This window comes from Solanum pennellii, chromosome 1 (genome assembly GCF_001406875.1).
Source record: "Solanum pennellii chromosome 1, SPENNV200".
Lineage (NCBI taxonomy): Eukaryota > Viridiplantae > Streptophyta > Magnoliopsida > Solanales > Solanaceae > Solanum > Solanum pennellii.
Genome location: NC_028637.1, coordinates 84008447 through 84026669, shown reverse-complemented (window position 1 = coordinate 84026669; position 18223 = coordinate 84008447).

The window sequence follows — 18223 nt, the reverse complement described above, 5'->3', positions numbered from 1 at the left end:
CACAGAAGGCGGAGACAAACTAAATATCCAATTCTTTGGTTATTGGTAAGTTACTATCTCCAGTCATGAAAATAGAGGAAAGATAAGAAGCACCTGAAACAATGGCAGCTGCTGAGTTAGAAGTCATAGACGTGGCAATTACATTCCCCACCAATGTAACGTCTTGCATTCAGAATCCTGACATTAGTGGGAGGTTTGAATTGAAGCAGAGTATGGTCCAAATCTTGCACTCTTATGGGCAGTTTACTGGTCTCTTACATGAGGATCCTACGGTCCACATTCATAACTTCCTAGAGATCTGTGATAATTACACTCCGACTGAAGTGAATAAAGATTATGTAAGACTCATTCTATTCTCTTTCTCTCTTCTTGGGAAGCAAAAAGATGGTTGAACTCAGAGCCTGCAAATTCAATCAACACATGGGACAATCTAGCACAAAAGTTCCTCATTAGATACTTTCCATCTGGAAAAACAACTAAGTTGAGGAATGACATTTTAAGCTTAAGGTAGAAGGGTGGTGCTTGTGCCAAGCTTGGGATTGGTTCAAATTAATGCTTATGAGCTTCCCTCATCATCATCAATTTAATGAGGTGTTATTCCATACCCTCATCGAAGGTTTAGAGCCTAACACCAAGATTTTGCTTGATTCAGCTAAAGGTGGACATGCCTTAGAAAAGACCTATGTTGAACTGTATACCTTGCTGAACCAGATTTCTCAAGGCAATCCTGAGTGGAACGGAGGTAGACTGAAACATGTCAGAAAATTGCAGGTGTGTTAGAAATAGATGCAATGATTGATCTTACTGCACAAATTTCTACCATGCAAAATATGATGAGTACATATTTTAGCAATATGGAATTGGGGCAACAAACCTCCTAAGTTAATGCAAATCAACAACCACCGTCTTGGTGTGAGATCTGCGGAGAATAGTTTCTGATGTGAGAAATAATCAGTTAGCTACACAGAACCTAGAGATGCTATTTGGGAAGATTTTTAGTGCCCAGAATTCACGACCACAAGGAGATCTGCCTGGCAACACCAACCCCAATCCTAAACCGGTGAACGCGGTTAGTACATAAATTGGATTGCAGTTGAAGTAGTTAGCTCCTAAAACAAGGGAAAATGATGTGGTAGGAAAATAAACTGAACCAAAATGAGGTTGCCCCTAAAAAGAATGAAGAAGTTTCACAAGCAGAAAAAGCGTAACCAATAGTGAGACCACCACCTCCATTCCCTCAGAAGTTCAAGAAATGCAAGGAGGATGAATATTTTGGTAAGTTTCTATCTCTTTTGAAACAAGTTAACATTAACTTACCATTGGTGGATGTTTTCTAGGGTATACCAGGTACGCAAAGTATATGAATGAGATTATGGCTAATAAAAGGAGGCTGACAAAATATGAGACTGTTGCACTCATTGAAGAATGCAAATCCAAAATCCAGAACAAGCTTCCCATCAAACTAAAATATTCGGGTAGCTTTAATGATAGTTCAAAGTATCCATGCCCGAAGGTTGTGTGATCTGGGACCGAGCTTTAATTTGATGTCGACTTCTTTGTGTAAAAAGTTGTGGTTGGGTAGTCCTTATATCAAGTACCATAATTTTGCAGTTGGTGGATAGATCTGTCTTGGGAACTGAGGGTGTTGTGGAAGATGTTTATTGCAGTAAAAAATCCTTTAAAGTGAGCTTTGGTGGGTGATGACATTTACGGAGATGCGTACACACATAAAATTGTGCAATTCCTAGATGTGTCACTGATAGTTACAGCTAGAGAACATAGGGAACCTATCAATAGGGTACAGGGTCTTCCACCCAAACCCTCCATTGAGGAAGCACCTAAGATGACTTGAAAGCACTGTCAGACCACCTCATGTATGCTTTTTTGGGTTGATATAAAACTTTACCAGTTATTTTGTCTTCAATATTTTCTGAAGAAAAGATAGAGGTTGCATAACTGATTTTGAAAAGGAGAAAAGCAGCTCTATGATGGTGAATGTCTGACATCCATGGTATAAGTCCCGCTCTATGTATGCACAAGATATACATGGAAGAAGGGTATAAAACAAATGCACATCATCAGTGGAGACTAAATCCGTTGATGAATGATGTTGTTAGGAAATACGTAATCAAGTGGCTGGATGCAGGGACTATGTACCCAATATCGTACATCAAGTAGGTAAGTCCAGTGTAGTGTGTGGCAAAGAAAGGCGGAATGACATTTGTGAAAAAAGAAAAGAATGGGTTGATACCCACTAGAACAGTGACTAGGTGGAGGATACGCATAGACTACAAAAAACTAAATGAAGCCACTAGGAAGGACCACTATCCGATACTTTCATTAAACAAGTGCTTGATAGGTTGGCTGCAAGAATATTACTATTTTCTTAACGTTTATTCATGGTATAATCAAATCGTCGTATCACCCAAAAATCAAGAGAAGACAACATTCACTTGCCCATATGGCACATGCATTCAAACGCATGTCGTTTGGTTTGTGCAATGCCTCAGCCATAGTTCAGAGATGTATCATGACAATCTTTCATGATATGGTGGAAGATTTTGTTAAAGTGTTTATGGAAGACTTCATGGTGTTTGGTGAGTCTTTTGATATTTTCGTAACTAACCTTGACAGAGTCCTCGCTAGGTGTGAAGAGACTAATCTGGTACTGAACTGGGAGTAGTTCCACTTTCTGGTCCGAGAAGGTATTGTTCTAGGGCAGAAGATCTCTAAACAAGGCCTTGAGGTAGACAAAGCTAAGGTGGAAGTGATCGAAATGTTGCCACCTCCAATATCTATAAAGGAAGTGTTGAGCTTCCTTGGTCATGCTGGATTTTACAGAAGGTTCATTAAGGACTTCTCTAACACTGCAAGACCTATGTGCAACTTATTAGAGAAAGAGATGAAGTTTTTTTTTTATGAGAACTGCCTGAAGCCTTTTTAAATGCTGAAGTAGAAGTTAAATGATGCTCCGATTCTTATTGCTCCAATCTGGGAGCTTCTTTCGAGCTGATGTGTGATGCTAGTGATGTGGAAGTAGAAGTAGTGCTTGGTCAAAGAAAAGAAAAGGTGTTCCACTCCATATACTATGAGAGAAAAACACTTAATGCAGCCCAATTAAACTACACAAACTGAGACTGAGATGTTGGACATGGTGTATGCATTTGAAAAATTCATATATTTGGTGGTAACCAAAGTGATAGTGTACGCCTATCATGCAACCACTCAATACTTATTCAACAAGAAGGATGCCACATCTAGGATGATTAGATGGATCCTACTGCTATAAGAGTTTGATTTGGAAATCTGAGATATGAAGGGAATTGAGAACCAAATAGCTAATCATATGTCCCGATTGGAAGACTCATCGCACGTGAAAAATGAGGGACAAATTCTTGAAGGGTTTCCTGATAAGAAGTTGCTTGCTCTAGATATTGATCAGGTGTTGTGGTATGAAGATATTATGAACTTTCTGGTGAGTGATTTTCCACTTGAGGCATCAACACATCGAAAGAAGAGATAAATTATGATTACACTTCTACATGTTGGATGAGCCCTATTTGTTCAAGCAATGTCTGGATCAGATGATGAGAAGTTGCATAGTTGAGCAGGAGGCGACATAGGTATTAGAGAGTTGCCACACATCGCCATATGGTTGACATTATGGAGGCGAAAGAACTACGTATAAGGTATTGCAATCCGATTTATTTTAGCTTGCCTTATTTAGAGATGTTGCTTTGTTTGTGAAAGGTTGCGATCAGTGCCAGAGAGTGGACACCATTTCATAGAGATATGAGATGTCGTTGAACAACATATTAGAGGTGGAGATCTTTGACGTATGGGGGATAGACTTCATGGGACCTTTTCCATCGTCCCGAGGTAATCAATATATCCTAATTGTTGTGGAATACATGTCCAAGTGGGTGGAGGCTGTTCCATTGCCTACAAATGATGCCAAAGTAGTTTTCAAGTTTATTCGGAAGCGTATTTTCACTAGTTTTGGGACTCCAACGGTGATAATCAACAATGGAGGTAGACACCTTTATAAACAACTCATTTCATTGTCTGTTAGCTAAGTATGGGGTGAAGCACAAAGTGGCTACAACATATCATCCCCAAACTAGTGGGAAGGTTGAGGTATCCAAAAGGGAGGTCAAGCATATTCTCTAGAAGACCGTGAATTCCCAAAGAAAAGACTGGGCTGCCAAGCTAGATGATGACTTATGGGCGTATCGTATTTCTTACAAGACACCGATAGGGAATTCTCCTTATCAAATGGTGTTTGGAAAAGTTTGTCACTTACCAGCTGAGTTAGAATACAAGGCATATTGGGCCATCAAGAAGTTGAACCTTGATGTTGAGTTACCAGGGAGGAAGATGATCACACAATTGCACGAGTTAGAAGAGTTTATTCTTCACGCCTATGAAAATGACAAGTTGTACAAAGAGAAAACCAAAAGGTCGCATGACAAACATATCGTGTTGTGCACCTTCGAGCCTGGTCAAATGGTGTTGTTATTAATTCTAGATTGAAGTTGTTCCATCAAAACTTTGGTCTAAGTGGAGGGGTCCATTAGAGGTGGTGAGAATGACGCAACATAGTGCTACAGAATTGCGGAACAAGGATAAAAATCTACCTTTATAGTTAATGGGCAAATGGTTAAGCACTATTTTGGTAAGGACGTGGATCGTGAGCTTGAAGCGCTCACATTAGACAACGAGTGAGTCCTGAGATGGGTCACGTCGCTATATTAAATCAGGCGCTACATGAGAGACAACCCTTAACCATTGTAACAGATGGTTTTTATTTGTTTTCTTTTATTTATTTTTTTTGAAAAAAAAATTGATATATGCAGAAAAATACAAAAATATGAGTCGTGCAGCGACAAAAACTAAGACAATAGATGGGAGGCAACCCATTGTGCTTCAACTAATTGATTGTTTTTTTAAAATGAGTAGGAATCAAAAAGTTTGGATTGAAGGCACTTAAGTGACAGCTTGGCGTTGCACGAGCAGGTTTGTATTTTGCTTCACCAAAATTAAATTGAGGGAGAGAACCTCGTGCCAAGCCTACGTCGCATGTACAAGTCCTAATTTTTTCCCATTAAAAGAATTTTGAGGCAGAAGGCCTCATGACAGCCTTGCATCGTGCAATGGGATCCAACTTTTTACTCGACGGTAGATTAATGTACGACAAGAACAAGACGGGTAAGTGTTAGCTCCACATCGGTGGGCAATGGTAAAATTTTAGCCCTAAGTGAAATTTAATTCTGTTAAGATAAGTAGAGCTCGCGCATCGAGGCTAAAACATGGCTCACCTGGATTTAAATTTCCAGTGAGGCTCACGAAGGCTCCGTGTCGCATTACCAAGTAAGATATTTGTACTTTCATTAAAATAAACATGTTTCACCTGTTTTGAAAAGAAAATAACCCGACCCACCCCTATTTTACCCCAAAACCCTCAATTTTTCCCCATTCAACTCCAAAACAAAAGTTTTTCTTGCGATTTTTCTCCCCTCTCTTCTCCCTCACACAATTTGCTTTTCTCTCTTTGTGTCGCACAACATGGGAGTTATTTCCTCTTTGTTTTCTTCTTTAATTCTGCGTCACCCAAGTATGTTTTCTCGATTTGCTCTTCGTAATGTGGGTGTGGTTAAAGTGGAAATCACTTAGTTTTGTGATTTAATTGATTGTAGGGTTGTGGGTATCAATTTTTCTTTGATATATTGCATGTTTCATGAGAAATCACATATGTTCGAAGTGTTGAGTAGAGCACATTGATTTTGTTATTGTGGGTTGGATTGAAATTGTTGGTAGCGTAAGTTGTGGGTGACATGAGGGCAAACTTTGGACCATAAATTATTTGTGCTTGTGTTTTAAAATCCTTGAGAAGGAACACGTAATGTGGTATATTTTCTTGATTAGGATCGGTATAATTGTGGCATTATGTTAGTATAATTGTTAGTTCAAATTTTGAGTAGAACCATAATTGCACATGAATATAGTCCTGCTTGTGGTTTTGGCCGAGATATTATATGCATTCTCGGGTCATTGGTGTAGGTATTAACTCTTAGGTATCACTGTCTAACTAATTGCGTGGGCTTTTTCCTATGTGATGTCAATAAAAGTGACGTCCCTGATACCTGTTTGACTATATGGTACATTAACTTGTGGGAAGTCTAAGTACCTAAGTTAGGGCTATTTTGAACTTAGTGTGGGGTGGTGTGCGCACACCACCAATATCTTTCTTTTGGATGTAGTATTTTGGGCTGAAAATTAATATGTCATGTAGGTAACCATGTCTATGTCCCGACGCCCAGGGAAAGTATTACTCATCCAAACCAAAAGAAGCGGCCAAGGAGCGGTAACGTACCACTAGAACCTACGGCTCCCAAAGGGCAAACCAAAAGATATGGAGCTAAGGTTGTGTCGAAGGAAGGAAAAAACCAGTATAAGAAGAATATTGAGGCTTCTTACTTCTCTGATGTCTGCACTGATTGATACAGCCAAGCTCAGGAGTTCCTACAGATTTTAAGGTGGTTGCAGAGCTTAGAATGGATTTTGGATTTGTTGAGCCAAATAAATGCAACCTAAGCATAGTCTCTATGCAAATTGGGTGATGGAGACTCTCTCCCACTATCTAACTGTCCGGGGTAGGAACGTGTCTATCACACCAATAACATCAATGATATTTTGGGCACTTCTGAGGACAGAGTTTCGTATACTAACCTGATCCAAAAAATGCGGGTTGGTTGAAGGTAGCGATGAACTGCCTAATTCAAGGCTTACACTAAACGGACATCACTCATGACAGGGTATGTCTGTTATATGCACTGATCATAGATATAGAGCTCAACGTAGGGTCCATCATTAAATCAATGATGCAGAAGGCTCGAGTTCATAAGGGCCACAAGTATGCATTTGGGGGCTCATAACAAAGATGTAGCGTATTGTAGGTGTGTCGGAGGAGAGCTTGGATTACATGACACCACTATACCCAACAGTAGTGGACATTACTCGTACAAAAAAGGCCGACACTGATTTAGGCCCAATTCTCACCACTGCTGAGCATCATAACAAGGATAAATTAATCATGACCAGAATGTATGGCCTAGAGATGCTTTGTCACACTACTGGTGGTCGGCCGTCTACTGATTGGGAGATTGGAGAGGTGCACACGTGATACCCGCTGAATAATCATGCTAAGGCACTACCTGGTATTTGTTTTGAGTTCCGGGAGCTTATTGAGAATGACATCCCAACTGTTGAAGAGAATCTTCGCACGAGCTCTAATGTAGACTCCAATATTGAGGAGGAGATTAACCCAGAACAGGCGGGCGATGGTGCATATGGCAATGAAGCCATGAAGGATTTATCAGGGAGTTGTTTTACCTTACCCTTCGAACTTGGTTGAATTTTTGAAATGCACGAAGGACAGTGATATTGTATAAATGTGTGGTGGGATGTGAATAACATATATAATTTGTACATATTGTATGTTGGAACTATTTTTTCTATTTTCGTTTTGATTTTGGGTTCATTGGTAATTGTTTTCGGTTCTTTAGCCAAGGATAGTCCCTTTGAACCGTACAAAAATACAAAAAAGATTTTCATTAGTAGAAATTGAGTATGTAGTCATAGATTGATTCAAGATGCCCAATCATAGATGGATGAAGATTGTCTTAAGGGAAATTTCATCATTTGAGTCTTAGGTTGGGTTGTGATGAAGTTGTAACTTCTTGGAAAAAAGATTGTATGAAAAGCAAGAGTGAAGTGATGTATGAATGCACTGACATGTTTTGTATGTGATCTAAATTTGCAACTTAAGCTTAATTAAATCTTTTGTGTAACATAATTGTGTACTGAGTTTGATCCTATGTGAATACAACTTGTGCTATGAGTGGTGAGTTTACCTATGATATCCATGAAATGTTTCTGAGTCTAGAACTTGCCCAGGTTGTTATTGAAGCGAAATTTAGGTATTATTATGCTTAAAAGATGATAACATGCTTTTTTTTGAAATGGTTTCAAAGTTTAGCCTGTTAGAAAATAACATCCCTCGTCGAGCCCAATTGAGACTTTATCCTTGATTTTTTACTAACCTACATGATTATCCAATCCCTTTTATTGATACCATAGTTTTAATCCCAACCCCTAATGCATTGTGTTAGGACCAAAGGTAGAAACAAAGGAAAAAGTAGATAGGGTGGTATAGAGTAGTTGTTGGGAAAGTGTGAAAGAAAAGGTTAAGCAATGACCTAGGATTAGGAATCTGAGTTGGCTCTGGACCATAGGACATTGTGCACTTCAACAAAGGGAAATCAGAGTTAAAGGTGGCTAACTTAGTAAAATACCTCGATGATGGCCCTCTGGCCCTAAATAGCAAAACGTGCACCTTAACTAGAGAGAAATCTCCAAGTCAAGGTAGCTCTTGTTGAATGTCAAAAAAAGGAAAAAATGAGTAATCATAAAGAAGAAAAACGGGCAAAGTAAGTTAATGAAAGGTTGGAAAAACTCATGGAAGTTATTGAAGACGAGAGGTCTAATGCAAAAGAAAAGTTGTGATTGTTAAAGAAAGAAGAACATAGTGCATTAGGGGGAATGAGTCACTAATGTCATCTAAATGCATCCTCCCTTATCCTTAGCCCACATTACAACCAGAACAAGTCATGTTTGATTTTGAGCATAATGCACTTTATTAGTCGAGATGTACATAAAGGGCAAGCTTATGGTTCTTAGTACATGCATGTATGATGTTGATTTCAGAATGACATTGTGTTTGTTTGTAAAGTCCTTAAATGATATTCAATTGAGTAACTTGAGTATATGGATTGTTGTTGGCGTGATGGGCACTTGTTGTATGAGGTTAGGTGATAAGGAAGAGTGTTTCTGTTGTTAAAAGTGTTGGTTGCAAAAGGTTGTCAAGTCATATGCTGGAGACATGCATATTATGATTGAAAACAAGAGGGTGAACAAATCTTCTGGAAGTTGAGAGTGGATGCACAATCCATTGTAGTGAGTCTAGGTCTAGGAGTAGTGAGTAGTTATTCAAGGACTAACAAAGCTTTAAGTATGGGGTAGTGATCTTTGGCATATTTATATGCCCATAATGCTAAGTATGTCCACATTTATGCCTAGTTTGAATTCAATAAGTATGTGTATCCAGTCATTGTATATTTCTTAGCTAACCGACATGATTAATTGTGTAGGAAAGATTATTGGGAGAAACGTGCACAAAAGGAGACGAAGGAAGCAATATAAAGATTTGAGTCAAAAGAGAGCAAGGAAGAAGATGAAGAAAATGCTCTAAGGCATTCGGGTGATGGTCCTGTGTCGCGGAGAGGGAGAAAAATATTGGTCATGAGAATTAATTTCAAGTCAGAATGCCTCGTGTCGCTCATGCATCGTGCAGAAGGTAATGAATCTTGGATGAGAATCTGGAGATCATCGGTCGTTTCGACTTTATAGTATAAATAGGATTTTATTTTATTTTTATTAAATATTCTTTTCTTATTTTGAATGAGGGCAACTGGAGAACTACGTTATTGGAGTTTTTCGGGTTAGTTCTCTATATCTTTTCCTTAAAATTTTGTTAATGATTCATAACCATTGTAAGATTAACTATTGGATTATGAGTAGCTAAATACACTAGTTCTAGGGTTGTGGCTACAGGATGAATGTAACCTCTACAGTTTGGTTTTGGGTTTGTTATTGACTATCACATGACTCCTCTTATGTACTTATCTAGTATTTTATGCTTTATCACCATAGAAATAAATCTATTGTTCGAATCAAACTCGGAAGAGAAATAAGAGGATAGAACGTGGGGCATAGGGAGCTTGTTGAAATCTAAATAGCTAGGGTTGATCCGTCTCTAGGATAAGGATAATACCTAAAGACATCGCTTGGGTCACCATGCAAGAAGATAACTCAATGCTCGGTATTTAATCATTATATCCTCTCAATGATGTAGTTAGGGTGTTAAATATTGTAGGCAATTAGTAGTTGGGGGACTATGATCATACATCTAACCGTGTGATTCAGTGATTCGATAGTTAATAATTACCCATTTAAATGATATTGATTGCATGATTTCTGACAAAAGTTGCAGCCCTGGATCTTTCCGAAATCATTGTTTGAAACTCGTGAAATTGAATCATATTAGTTATATTTCATTTTAGGTTAGAAGTAGATAATAAACAACTCTTGAAATCAGAAATTACATTTTTCTTGAACTGCAAGTTAGGAGAATCGATAAGTTCTAATCGTAAGTCCCTATGGGTACAATACCCGACTCTCAAAAAAGTCACTCGATTGCTTGTACAATCACGTGCAGTTGCGTGCAATTTGACCACAACAAAAACACCAAGTTTTTCCATATCTCGACCATTAACAGAAAGAGGAGGAACGAGATTAGTAGTATTTGGGACGATGCTTGGAACATGCTAATTGAGCGGAACCATGTCTCCCACCATCTTGTCTCCTATTTCTTTAAGTATTTTTCTACTGAGAGCTCCTCCTACAAGTGGTACATAAACAACTTTGAAACTGGAACTGGCCAACTGCATCATGGACCCACTTTAACTTTGGATTCCCCCTCCAGGGAAATTGAAATCATCATGACCTTAAAATCATTCAGCCCCTGAAAGCCCCTAATCTTGATGGCCTCCACTCCTTCTCTTACAAAAAATTTGGCATATTGTGGGGATAAAGACCATCTTTTTATGCAAGAAAGTGTTCCATGAATGCATCATGCCCAATCATATGAAGTCCACCATTCTGGGTCTCATTCCAAAATGCAAAAACGCCTCAACCATAAATAACTATAGTCCTATTGGCCTTTGTAACACTGTCTAAAAGCTTTTCACCAAGATCATTTTAAACAAGATCAAGCCTATTTTTGCCCGAATTCATTGGCCCTACCCAAACTAGCTTCCTCTTTAATAAAGAGGGACATACAATGCCATCAATTTCCAAGAATATATTTCCACTTCCGGAAGATGAAAGGGGAAAACGCCAACATGATTCTCAAACTTGACCTAGAAAAGGCCTTTGACGAGCTCAAATGATCCTTTATCAAAGAATCTCTCATGTTCTTTAATTTCCCTAATAAAAGGCTCACTAACCTTACTATGCCCTGTGTCTCTTCTAGATCTATCTCTGTGCTTATTGATGGTGAGAAGTCTGATTTTTAAACCCTTCTCGAGATATTAGAGAAGGGCACACCATATGTTCCTTTACCTCTTTTTCATCTATATGGAAAGACTTTGTAGGACCATCAACAAACAAGTGTATAGAAAAGCTTGGCACCCTATAAAAATCACCACTACAGGACCTAAGTTTTCTCATCTCTTCTTTGCAGATGACCTCACACTTTTTCTAGGGCCACCACTCATAACTGTCACACCAACTTGTCCATTATGAGTATTTCTGTAAGTATTGTATCCAAAGCATCAATTATAGGAAATCCAAAATCATTTTCTCCTCCAACTGTAGTGCTGAAAATGACAAAGAGTGCTCCAGAATTCTCAATATTAAAACCATTGACTCATTTGGCAAACACGTTGGCTTCCCCATTTTTCATAGCAGGCATACCCAAAAGGACTTTCAATTTATCATAGATTCCATGAATACTATGCTAGCAGGCTGGAAAACCAACTTCCTCAACATGACTGGGAGGATTGTACTTGCTATAAGGCCTCACTTACAAAAATACCTTCCCACATTATGCAATTCCTCAAGCTTCCTAGTAAAACTGCTAAGGTCATTGATAGAATCCAAAGAAATTTTATGTGGGGCACCAATTATGAAAAAAGCTCCACCTTGTCAACTGGGATGTATTGTCTAGCACCAAGCCTTGTAGTGGCCGAGGCTTAGAAAAGCAGAAATCAAGAATAGAGCCCTCCACTTCAATGCCACTAGGCTTAGAAAAGCAGAAATTAAGAATAGAACCCTCCACTTCAATCTTTCTTGGATATTGCATACCAATCCAAATTGTTTTTGGGGTAAAGTCTTCACGAGTAAATACTCTAAACACATGGTGAACTGGGAGGAATAAACCCATCTCTGTAACCTGAAAATGCATCATAGAAGGCTGGAAAGACAGCCTGGGTGGCCCAATATGGGTTGTTCATAAGGGAAACAAGGTCAATTTCCTCCACCTGAAGTGGATTCCCAGCCAAGGCCCCTTACAGAATATGATTCATGGTTCCTTCCTGGAGGGGAAAAACTCTCTTAATGTGTGTGATATCAAGTCTAATGGTAATTGGGATTTCGAAAAGCTCTCATTCACTATACCTAAAGACATAAAAGCTAGAATCAATGACATCCACATCCTCCTTGTAAACCCTATGGTAGACAATCTAGTTTGGGTCCTTACCAACAATGGAAAGTTCAAGACTAGTACCGCCTATTTCTCTAATTAGGGAGAGTACTAGCCCCACTAATCATCAATCATTTGTGGATAGCAGTGTGAAACATTTCAGATGGATTTGGGCCTTACAATGCCTAAATAGGATCAAAACCTTCATTTGGCTCTTAGACCATAACAAGCACCCAACTTCCCACTACTTAAATAGAATTGGCCTCATCATTAGCCCGGAATGCCAAATTTGTGGCTACACTCGAAAGATATTGACCATATCGTCTTCAAATGCATCAATGCACTGGCTTTCTGGAATGACATCTCATCCAATCACTCATTCACTCATAAACCAAATCACAACTATCTTTCTCATGAGGGATGGAGAGAAAATTGGAAGCACTTTAAAGGGAAGAGATATAACAAGCACTTTAATTGGGACAACATCCTTCCTTTTGCCTGTGTTATTTGGTTTTAGCGAAACCACAACCTCTTCAATAAGAAGAAAGTTTATATACCCCATACAAATGCAATTTGCCAAGCAACTGAATACCTACACGTTCACCAATACGACCCACTCAAAGCGCACGAAACAAGCAAGGCATCTAAAATGGGAAGTTCAAGCTAACTGCTGATGGGGCAGTTAATAACAATATTGGCGATGGAGGCCTAGAAAAGGGTTATCAGAAAGCGGAAAGGGGATTGGGTCATCGGTTTCAGAGCCAAAGAAACAAATACCACCCCTTTCTCGCAGAACTCAGTGCTCTCAGACAAGGCTTTATCATGGCCAACTCCAACAAGCTTACCCTTTTGATGTCAATATAGATTCCCTAGAAGTGATAAACATGTTTCCATACGAAGAACCCCCTTTTTAACAATTTGATTTTTGAACGCAGGTCTTTGATGGTAATATTGGGAGCAGCTCAACCAGCCCACATATTCAGGGAGCAAAACAGAGTTGTTGATTGCTAAGCAAGGAACGCCTAAAGTGCACTATTTTTGGAAAACCCAAGTTTTTTACAGTTCCTCGAATGTTTGCGAATAACACTATTTGGAATGACATCCTAGGAATTATGTATTTTAGGGAATCTAATGTTTGTAATTTTGTAGAAGCTGGGCAACTGCTAGCCCAGAACAATACCAACCCAGTTGCATGCATATATATAGATATATATACACACACTAGATAGACAAAGAGCACGGGCTCAACATAGTTAAATCTGAGCTACGTTTTTCTTGTTAGTTTGAGGTAGTTTACATAATAAAAATAATACTAATAACAACATTAAATTTAAAGCAGTTGATACTTTGACCGAATGTCACAGTAAACATGATTGAAATATGATATTAGCATGTACATGTCTGAAATAGATCAGTTCTTGGATACTTTTAATTAATATACTAATATCAATATCGATCTTTGTAATTTTTCTATAGTACAATAAAATCAATCAGGCAGTGATTCATATTAATAGATAATAGTGATCAATAGTATATGTGCATAATTTGAGTATTTTTATTACAGTCCTTGATTGTCCCACCATATTTCCAGCATGAAGTATATATATGTATCATGTTAACCAAAAAAAGATAGTTGTTTGAAGGTTAAAATGATTTTTAACTTATAATAGGCTATTTGGTAATTCAAATTTTCATTTGGAAGGTTTCTACTTGATGTAATATGATAGTGATAAATTTTTTAATATAAAATGAATAAACCAAAAGTAAGCAGGGAAAGAAAGAAAGATGATTGTCCTCAATCCCTATTAAATCATTGAATTAAGTGTGATAATTAAAGTATCATTACTTCGCCTTCAAATCATCCGTTCAATTCATGTTATTGAAAACTAATTTAATTGAAGATTTTTTTAAATAATGATGTAAATAAAAAATTAGTTTATAAAAATGATTTAGTATAATGGCAAATGGTAAATTAACTTTGAAGAAGAAAGCTTTCACTTTTAATAATACTAGGAAAATTGTTCGTTCTTTGCACGAGATTGACTCATTTTATTAAGCTTACATATGATCATTCTGTAATATTCATATTTTTATAGATATATACTACATTGTCAAGAAAATGTTACCTTAAGGCAAAGCGCTCTTCTGAAATTTTAAAGTGCTATTTTTTTAATATTTATTTGGGATAATGCACAAGTATCCCCTCATTCTACATCCGAAATTTCAGAGACGCACTTATATTATATTAGTATAGTATAAGTGTGTCCTGGAATTTCGGACATAGGTTGAGGGGTTACTTGTACATTTTCCCTATTTATTTTTGTTATACAAAAATTAGGAGTCATAGAGAGATTTTTAGTATAAGAAAGATGTCTACGAAAATCTCCATAGAAATAGTTGGCCAGGAGTGATGATTTCTTAATGCACAAAATTTATAAATAACATTATCAAACATTAAAGAAGAGGCCAAAAATTCTCAAACAACAACAATCACAAGTATAGTGGAACACTATGTCCTACAACAACATATTTAACTAAACTCAAATGGAAGACCTTCAAATCCTTTCTTATTAACCTCCATGAATCTTTTTATTGTAGTATGGTGTATCATGTATATTTTAAAAATGACCCTAAAGTTATTACTATCATTAGTGTTTTCCTCATGTATCAGAATAGTCATTAATATTGCTTAGATTTCATATTATCGAACCCAATTTATTTGGAATTGAACCATAGTTATTGACTAATTGTTATGGTTATGGCATACAGTTGAAATCAATCAAGCTGTGGTAACATTTGAATGGAACTGTTCACAATTGGATATTATAAACAAAAATTATGACAAATAACATATTTAAAATCTCACAAAATAATTTGTGAGCACTTGAACTCACAAAGATCAACAAATCATAATAAAGAAAACCTCACTTTCCTAGAAATCAAAGAAAAATAGACATGTTGCTTAACATATTTTTCAAAAAGATAGTTTATTGGGATGTATCAAAGTTTACTGTTTACAAATTTAATTGAAATAATTCGAAAGAAAGAGTTGTTACCTTTTTATAAAAAAAAAAAGTTGAAAACTTTATCAAAATAAAGAGTTATCACTACAGTAAAAATGATCTTTAACGACAATTGATAGCTTAATTGATGCTAAATATGTATTTTAAGAGACAGTTGATACTCTCTATAAGTGTCCCTAAAGTTTAGAGCAACATTGAATTTAATGACAACTAATTAATATAGGTTAAGGCTCTACCAACTCTTCGTTAATGCGCATATTTGTTGTCAATTAAAAAAATATTTTTGTTATAGTTTATTTTAGACATTCGTTACTTTCAAGAAAAATTGATCTCTTATTACGTCCAAAGGGAAGAGAAGAACAAAATATGACAAATGACTTAACTTGCGACAAAAGAAGTGGGTTAATTGTGTCTATACTAATATTCTATTAAGATGCAATAACATACAAATTGTTTGTACCTGTTTGCAATAAATTTATGTAAGCGCGGAAAATTAACTGCAAGCAAAATAAATAAAAAGAAAAATGTGATTTTATTACTGAATCGTTGTGAGTACAATTCAGTTGTTCTCTTGATTTTGTCTCCTAAGTTTCTCTGCGATTCGAGGGCCTTCAGTAGCGTATTTTCTGAATTGTTGGATGATGTAGACCTCCTTGAGATATTATCGATCTCCGGGACATCGGAAAGCGCTTCGTCGTTGTAAGTTGATTTGCCGGTTGAACTCCGTCGACCACTCCTTCGAAGAACTATTGATGTTGATGTTGTAGCTTTCTCCAATTTTTTGAATGCTTGTTCAAGAGTATTCTGGCTCTCTTTGAATGTCATGTCTAGCCCCTATTTATAGTTGTAGAGAGTGGACAAGGTTGTTTGTGATTGTCAAATGATGTTATTTTGACACTTGGCACATTGTGATTTGTTCTTGCATTTGACTGGGACTACCACATCATTTGGACACGTGGCGTCACCTTGTTGGTCTTGGATGCTTAGTCATTGAGACACGTGTCATGGGTTTGGGCTTCAAGGTGAAATGAACCTTGGATTTGAATTTAATAAGATGGACTTATTTATTTGTAAAGCCCAAATTAATTATTCATCCCAAATGAACATTGATTTAATTCAAATTTTGTATGAATTTGATCCAATACAATTTATGTGTCTACAAATGCCCCTTATTTTGAGGACTGTCGACGTAGAGGTTTGCCGAAGTTTGGCGACAAGACTTGAAGTAGTCATGAATATGTTTTCCCTTTTTTTTTAGACTTCTCTGCGTGTAGGCTTGCCAAATTTTGACGAAGAAAGTTGAAGTCTTCATGGGAAATAATAACGCCGATATATTGAGGTCAACCTTTACCAGAGTCTTCATGACAATATTCTCTATATTTATACGAGGTCATTTGACTTTCGGTTGTTTATCAACTGATTTTCGACTTGAAGTGTTTCAAGCTGTTGAAAACTTATCGCATGACATTTATTCATAGTGTGGTAATTTCATTTTGGTCATCACTACGAAATGACCGCCAATTCAATGAGCAAGGATTGCGTCCACAAGCTTGACTTGGTGATAGAGATCTTGTGGTTTCGACGCAAATTTTAGGCTTTACTTTAATAGAACGCAAGGAATTCAAATTCTCATGACGCGAGTCTATTCTCCTTTGGGCATACTTCTACATTTAGTTTTCGAGAAAATTTTACCATAATTTGTTTTTTATGGAAAATTTTCATAATTTAATTCTTATGAAAACCTACCATAATTTGATTTCTATGAGATTTCCATAATTTGATTTTCATGGGAAATTTCCATAATTTAATTCTAATGAAAACTTACTATAATTTGGTTTCTATGGATTCCAATAATTTGATTCTCATGGGAAATATCCATAATTTAATCTTATGAAAACTTACCATAATTTGGTTTCCTATGGGATTCTATAATTTGATTCCCATGGAAAATTTCCATAATTTAATTCATATGAAAAATTACCATAATTTTCATACTTTGTAAGAAATAAACTTTCCATCATTATAATTTTCCATAATTTGTAGGAATCAAATTGGTGTCTCCTTCTTTTGAAAGCTATATATATACCCGTATTGCATTGTCGTATCATCAAGTTCAACTGAGTCCTCTCAAATTCTTCTCTAACTCTGATTTTCGTCACACCTTTCAGCTCAGCGCGACTTTGGTAGAAAATTCATCTCTCATTGTAGGAATACTCAAAATGCGATCCGTTTGATTTTTCTGGAACTAGACTCCCAGAGCTACAACATATCCGAAAATTACGGTTAGAAAATTCTCGATTTACTTAGGTGGTTTTTTGAACTTAGCCTAAAATTCGGATGAACTGAACGCATCAGCTTTGCGCGATTTCGCGGAAAAATTCATATCTTAGTGTAGGAATACTAAAATTGCGATCCGTTTGATTTTCCTGAAACTAGAATCACAGAAGGATACGACATATCCAAAATTCAAGGTAAATATCTTCATGGATTGACGATAATTAATTTTCGACGTTGCTCTTCAATTCTATCGTTATTGTTTTGCAGATTTGTGGAGTCTCACCAAAACGTTTGTATCTTGGCGTAGGAGCGCTTGAATGGGGAGAGACTTGATTCCATAGAAAATAGAATCTTAAGTCTTCATGAGTTTACTTCTCTGCATCTTTACCGAAGAGCCGCATATTGATTTTCGTGTTATTGATTTTTTTATCACCTATATGGAGAGACAACATAAAACCCTCAAGCCAATAGGATCATATTCATCATGACGATTTGAAGTTTCGTGCAGTTGGTATCGTGAGGCACATCATTCATCATGACGAGCGCGAGAGCATATGCCATAATTTTCCCATATATATATATATATATATATATATATATA